The sequence below is a fragment of the Daphnia magna genome, unplaced genomic scaffold, assembly GCF_020631705.1.
Source record: "Daphnia magna isolate NIES unplaced genomic scaffold, ASM2063170v1.1 Dm_contigs083, whole genome shotgun sequence".
NCBI lineage: Eukaryota > Metazoa > Arthropoda > Branchiopoda > Diplostraca > Daphniidae > Daphnia > Daphnia magna.
In genome coordinates, this window is record NW_025533121.1 from 348524 (window position 1) to 356224 (window position 7701).

The window sequence follows — 7701 nt, forward strand, 5'->3', positions numbered from 1 at the left end:
CTTTACGACCACCGAAAACCCCTCGTCAACGAATGACCAATGCAAAGCCAGTAATTCTAAGGTGAAATTAGACAAGCCGGGAATTCTTTTTTTTTCAACTCACTGAGAAGGTCAATTTTAATTGTTCTCCCAAAACAGCTGGCTCTGCCAATTGTTAGGTCGAGTTTGATTCCGCCTTACGTTAACTAATTTTTTCCTCCATCCATATTTTTTTTCTTCTTCTCTGCAAGCATCATCACCACCGTTCTATTTTTACGGGATGCGATTTACGACCTCAGAAAACCCCTCGGCAACAAATGCCAATGCAGCGTCAGTAACTTTAAACCGAAGTCAGACAAGCCGGCTTCTTTTTTGAAACCCACTTGGAAAGCCCAATTGAATTTTCTCCCCAAATCAGCTGGCCCCACCAATTTTTAGTGCACAGTTTCATTACCTTCTTATCTTATCGTCGACCCCACAGTTTTACAGCCTTGTTCAGTATCACGGTAATTTTTTTTCCCCTCTACGATATTTTTTGGGGTGATACAATTTACACCATCTGGATCGAATGCGTGCACCGTCCCGACCGCAGAAAACCACTCGCCAACGAATGGCCCATGCAACGCCAGTAGCCCCTAAAGCAAAATTAGGCAAGCCTAGCTTTTTCAACACACTCGGGAAGTCTATCTTGACCACTTTTTCTCCGAAATCAGCGGAACGACGCCAGCCCGCCGTTGACGACGACTGTTACTCAGTCGACGACTATTACGAAGACGAGAACGACTACCTTGTCGAGCCTAAACCTCTGCCCGGAAATTCCTCGTTCGAAGAAGACCGTGCAGCATTTTTAAGTAGGGGAGACCGGGGTTATGTTGGACGTTTCCAAGGTTGGACAAATCAATTTGTCGTTAAACTAGTAGGAGTTAATGATTAAAAAAAATATTAGTATGTGTAGAATTGAAATCCATATTTAGGGATGTAATTTAGGAATTCTACGTTATTTAGTTTTGAAGCTATGAGAAAAAAAAATATATGGATTTCTTTTGTAAATTTTTTTTACACACTTTTTGGGTTGTACGTTAAACAAATGGTTAAAAGATTATAAGCAATACACGATGAAATGAAAAGTGCATTTTTCTATCCACAGCCACAAATTTTTTATCATTTCCGTTTAAAATAAAAACATAATTTATCGTTTTTCTTGAGATCCATGGTCTTTTGTAAAATTGGACATGCGAAGTGGGGGAAAATCGGACACTATCGGGGAGGAGCGTTGCTGTCAAGCGATTTTCTTTTGTCTGCTTTCTTCAAAAAATTTTCCACAGTTTAGTTCCACGGTCACTGTTGTAGTCTGCTCTTCCTTTTGACATTTCTTATTCTATTGTTTTATATTTCATTTGTTATTCTATTTCTCATTCCATTTTTTAAATTGTATTATTATTTTATATAAATAAAAAAAATGTTCATTTGAATGATTCTGTATTGACAATTCTTTATTGACATAAGGAAATGAATCAGAGTCGGGCAACGCACGAGCGCGCTCGAGCGTGCTCGTTTTTTTTTACACAAAGTTTAGAAAGGATAGTAAAACAGCTTACAGCTTCTTCTTCTACCCCCTGGACTTTACCTTTGTCTGTAAGCTGTTTTACTATCCTTTCAAAACTTTGTGTAAAAAAAAAAAAAACGAGCACGCTCGAGCGCGCTCGCGTGATGCCCGACTCTGAAATGAATGGATATATTACTCGTTGTGTTTCAAAATTCTTCACATGTTGTGTTTCAGGGTAGGATTGATAACACGACCGAATCTTGAACGAGTTGATGAAGGTCCTTCCTCGGTAACGGAATGGTCTTGGATGTTTTCTTTGTCTGCCTTATCCTCGTTGATCTTGTTTTCACGTTGGATCCTGCGTTTAACTGTAGGGCGTGTAGCAGGAATGTTACTTTGGTGTTGGTTGTTTTCCTTCAATGGAAGTAAACGTCATTTATTTGCATCTTTCTTGTTCTCCTTCTCTTTTTTCCTCATGTAATCTTCTTCAATCTTGTTGGTTTCGGGTGAATCTGTCAAGATCCGTGTACTTCCTAATCTACTAGACGGCCTGCGTGAACCCGTGGATGGTATCACCTTTGGAAAAGGTCGAATGCTCTGCAGTGTCACATCATCACCTTAAAAAAACAAAATGTTTAATGATGAAACGGAATTGAAATTGGTGAAGTTTATGATTAGCCTACTGTTTTCTTTATCATACCGATTGTGGAATTTACGTTGTTGCTCTCAATTGATGAACCAGCGAAAGCCTCATCTGCGACGTCTTCAGTGGTGTTTGTATGCTGAGTTGCATCTAAGAAACAAAAAAAATATTTACGGATGCTAAGAAACACTAAGCGTCAAATACAACATGCATGATTTAACTACCTGGTCTATCCGTTACTCGACTAGGAGTGAATTGAGACGAAGGAATCGCATTTCTATTAAACGGCCAAATTCCTGATTTCTTAAATCCTGCAATGATGTTTTCGGCGACAATTTTGGTGACAAACGGAACTTGTGTAAGACCAGCAATATCTTTTATTCCAATGCGTTTACCAGGATTAGATTGTAACCACTCATTGTGGCTGTGTCTCAATGCCCGCTTGAATGGGAAATAAACTGCAACGTCAAGAGGTTGGAGTTTGTGCGAACAATGCGGGGGAAATGTTAGCAAAATAATCGAGTTTTCTTTTGCAAATTTCACACATGGAAATTCAAGGTGACTGGAATGATTATCCATTAGAAGTGATACTGGATTCTTCTTTGTGGCCTTCACGTGGTATTGAAAATGAATTAAGCTTTCGAGAAAATTTCCCCAGTCATCCAACCAGATTCGTGATATAATCCTAACGATCCAACGGGAGAGCCAAGTAACAGATTGGGATTTGGTTTCTTGCGAGGAAAAACGAATATTGGTGGAATCGTAGAACCACTAGCACTAACAAAGGCTAGCATAGTTAAATTTTCCCCTCTCTCCGCAGAAACTGTTTGCTGGACCTAATAAAGAATTAACGTTAAAGTAACTTTTCTACAATCAATTATCTTCTTATTCATTACCTGTTTCATTCCTTTTGGTGCTATGACTTCTATCGGTGGAAGAACTGTCGGGTTTCCGGTTTCAACTCCATTCCAAACCCTGTGTGCTGGAAATTTGTGCTTGACGTATACTTCGTCTAATTTATCGTAAAATAGTTGCACAACAGGCTCATTAAATCCAGCAGCACGGGCTTGACTGGTGGCTTCTGGTTTCCTTATTGACAACGACTGATTACGTTTTAAAAAACCTCCCAGCCACTCTGATGACGCCTCTTCTTTTTCTTTCCAACTTTCAGGAATATTAAGATTATTTGCAATTGCAAATGACAACGCTAGCTTCTTCGTCTCTTTTGTAGAGAGGCCATGATTGAAAAGGCAGCATTCTTTTAAATACGAAACAAGCTGGCCTTCTTGTTTGGAAGTGAATATTTTAAGGTGATGATCTTGTCTCTTGATAGATGTGGCTGCCATGACACTCGCATAAGTATGCTGTGATTTGTAAAAAGCCACAGTTGATTTCCTGACATTGTAAAGTTCAAAAGCTTTTCTAATTGTACAACGTCCACTAAGAACATCAGTGACAGCACATCGGAGTGATTCTTCAGATGGTTTTGGATTAATAGATTTTCTCAAATAATTTCTTGGCATTTTGCTAAAAAACAGAGAAAGAACTTTAGTAAGTTATCGTTAAATAAATATTGTTAATCAGACATAGCCAGTTTTGGTTTGTATAGCAATATGATTAACACAACTTATCGCATAAGATTGGTAGGCTACATTCTAGACATCAACATATGTTATACAAATCAAAACCTGGGGAAAAATAAAAACATACTTATGATCGTTATTCTAAACGTTGCTGACCATAAATAATGGACTTATCGGAATAGGTGTTAGTCTCACACACGAAAAACTCAGCTGTGGCAGAATTGAAATACTTTCCAGAACAATCGTCAAATAACCAATATGTTAATTCTCCTTATTTAGAGAAAGATATAATTTAGAAACTATCAATAACTTTATTGGAATTAACATTATTACCTGTGACAAAATCAATTATGTAAAAAGGAATTTCACCAAGGAACAAATTTTGATCAATGACATCTGAAGCCATTTGCCCGTTTGACTAAACTGCAAAAACTTTAGGAAGGAAGGAACAATCGATTATATATCGATACACAATACACCAATAATTCCCTCATCTAAGTATGGCTCCTCCCAAATTTGTCCAATTTTCCCCATTCATTTAAATCGATAAAATGTCATAACTATTAAATTGAAATTAAAAATTATTTGTACAAAGTCGACTAGTGTATTGGATGAAGTAATTCATTTACTTGTCAAAATTATTATAAATTAATCGTATCGATATCTATTTAGCTTTGTCCAGCTTTCAACCCTACTTGTACAGTTTTACCCCCGCTTTTCTACTTTTTTTTTTATTGGTGTGTTTTTTTTTTAATTCAGCTGTTCATAAAGTTACAGTCGTAGAGCTTTGAAAAAAATTGAAAATGACTACAGTATAATGAACTTCAAGAAAATATATATTTTTTTATTTCGTGTTCATAACTTTTACCGTTAATGGGAAAAAATTAAAAAATGTCCAACATAACCCCGGTCTCCCCTAAAGGAAAAGGTTTACATAGCCCGTCCGTCAGCAAATCCCTACCTAGGACACCTGTAAGCCATACTCGCCTTTATCCCGAATTAAACGCTGACGTGGAAGACGTCGAACTTCGCACCGAAGAGGCACCTGAGCAGTCGGGTCCGGGTCTAACGGTGCGGAAAAAATCGCAACATCCGAGTAAAGGGCCAGCCGCCGACCCGAGTCAGTGAACGTAATCGAAACAAAGCTTTCCAGCCCCTTGTGCCAGAAACGATTAAACCTGTCGAGTCCACTCTGATTAACGACATCTATCTCAAACTCGAAAGCGATCCCGAGTCAGCAGATGAGAACGACGATTTCAGCAGCGTGAAGTCTCATAACGATTTAGAAGTCGAGCAAGATCTTGAACGCACCAGAGAACGTGTCGAGGAAGATTTAAGAGGGAAAGAGAAAGTAGAAACGCCGGCCGACGACCAGTCACTTCCACCCCTCAAATTTTCTTCGACGCCTATTAGCAGATATCAGAATTTTTATACAGACCAATCACAACAAACGACAGAGAAACTAGCTCCTACTAATCAAGTAGGAACACAGACGATCTCCCCTTCAACCCGATTGGTGGAAACGCAGACGCCTCACCCGTGCACTCGACAAGTAAAAACTCAAACGACCCTTCCCCCCTTCGAAAAACCCCAGCCGTCCTCGTCAAAACTAATAGAAACAAAGTTCACACCGTACAAAAGCGTAAATTTCAAATTGACCCCTTCTCAGAAAACGATCGACACGAACCCAGCTAGACCAACGATGGCGCATCCAAACCCATATGAGACTTTGTACAAATGTCTACGGGAGACAGGGGCGTCAAGAGAAGATGCCGCCGCAGGAGCGAAAGCCGCCTTGGCGTTGACAAAAACAGCTTGTGGCGCGAGCGAGTTCCGCGCGGTAGATATAGTCGAAAAAGAGGTCAACTGCTCCACTGCTACGAACCAGGGCTATTACAATAGTCAAAAGTTATTGCAGAACCAGCAACAACAAACGATAGCGTTATTAGCTTAGGTACCCGCTTTCAATGGAATGGGCTCAACCAAATTTGAGGACTGGATACAACATTTTGAAAGGGTAGTCGACACCGCTGATTTTGAAGAAGGGAGAAAAATAAAACTTTTAGGCTCAAAGCTTTTTGGGTCTGCAGGGGACTGTATTACAACCTTCCAGCTAAATTATCCAAGGGAAGCAAAATCATTCGTTAAGGTTAAACAGAATCTCCATGAACGCTTCCACGGAGGGGATAACAGAAAAATGTACTTAACAGAGTTTAAAAATTGCATCCGTAATTCTGGGGAATCTATCAGGGACTATGCTTGCCGGTTACAGAAGCTTTACTCGTTCGCCTACCCAACGGAAGTAGGAAAGACAATTGATGCAGATGTCCTCAAATTAAGAGAGACTATGTTAATGGATGGCTTTCTGGGAGGGTTAAAATCCAACCTACGCGAAAGAAGGAGTTTTAAAGACTATAGGAACTTAAATGACCTGGTAAAAGCAACAGAGAAATGTGCAGCTATCTTAAATGAAGGCAAACTAGAGAAACGGAGCTTCGAATTTGTCAACGCCGTTTCGGCAAATGCTAATGCCCAGGAATTGAGGGAAACAAAAAACGAGATCTTAGAACTAAAATCAGTCATTGAGCAGCTTTAGCAGAAAATGAGAGCCACCCAACTTACAGATAAGAGTCACGAGTCAATCAATGCCGTCGCCACGGGCCATAACGCACAATTAGCGGAAAGCAAACAGGAAATAGAGGAATTGAAAAACCTTTTGAAAGCTAGTAATAAGAGTTAGAGCGATATGATGAAACAGTCCAGAGACTCAGAGAAAATGATGAGAAATCTGCAGCTCCAGGTCGCCGGTATGAGCCAAGCGATCCCCCAGGCTCAACCAATGAGACAGTATCAACAAAATCACAAAGGCCTGATTACAGACAATAGTACTCGGTTTCCGCATCAACCGCCAGTACATCGTAATCCACCACCATTTTACAAGGATAATCACAATAATCCGGTTAATGGACCCCCTCACAGAGGAGAGCGGTATTGTGCTTATTGCGCAAATAACGGCAGGAACCCAACAACTCACAACACTGACAAGTGTGGGTGGGGACCAAACGGGCCAACCTGCTTCAAATGCCATCAAGGTGGGCACATTGCGCGTGATTGCCCATCCGCACCACTTCGTTCCGACGCCCGATATGCGTCGCCAGCTCAGAATCCTGGTGCAGGATCTCCAACCGCTGGAATCAGGAAAACTAGAAACCACCAATTGTAACGTGGGGCAAAACGGTGGGCCTTGTCCTAAACCCCGGCAGATTATTAATCAAGTAATAGAAACCAGAAAAAATAAAATACCACGGCTTCCCATCCAAGTTGGAAATGAGAAATTCAAGGGCCTTTTAGATAGTGGGGCGGGTAGAAGTTTAATTAAGAAGTTTTTAACAGATTGAAGGAAGGTGTAATGAAGTTTACTGCTGACGTTCCGGTCGATTTATACGGTGTAGAGAACACCAGACTAGTTACAAGAGGGCTAGTGACCCTACAAGTTCAAGTTTTAGGCGATAATCTTCTGCAGGATTTTATCGTCGTTGATAACATCAGCGAGGAGTGTATCTTAGGTTTAGATGCATTGCACGAGCACAAGTTCATCATTGATGGTAGCGAAAGGAGAATTTACCGAGTCAAACAAACCTTGAAACCAGACTCCTCGCCCACCATCGTAGCAAGAGAGAAGATCACGATCAAGCCCTTTAGTGCCACTGTCGTTGAATCGGAAGGGAATGGGGCTAAGCTACCTCCCAATCTTGCGTTTTTTTTTCACAGAGGACCGGGACTGAACAGCGGAGTACGAGTTGATCCTTTTATCAATAAGAGTAGTGAGGAAGCCGTTTTTACAATAACGTTAGTTAATGAAACGAATAAACCAATCTCCCTGCCAAGGTATGAAATAATCGGAACGTTAGGATTTTGCCGGATAGAAAAAGATAATATCAATTCTTGTG

General features: G+C 40.4%; 1 pseudogene; it reads left to right on the forward strand.

The window, feature by feature from the left end:
* The first annotated feature begins 5453 nt into the window (after positions 1-5453).
* On the forward strand, positions 5454-6491 carry LOC123477547 (annotated as a pseudogene).
* Positions 6492-7701: the final 1210 nt, after the last annotated feature.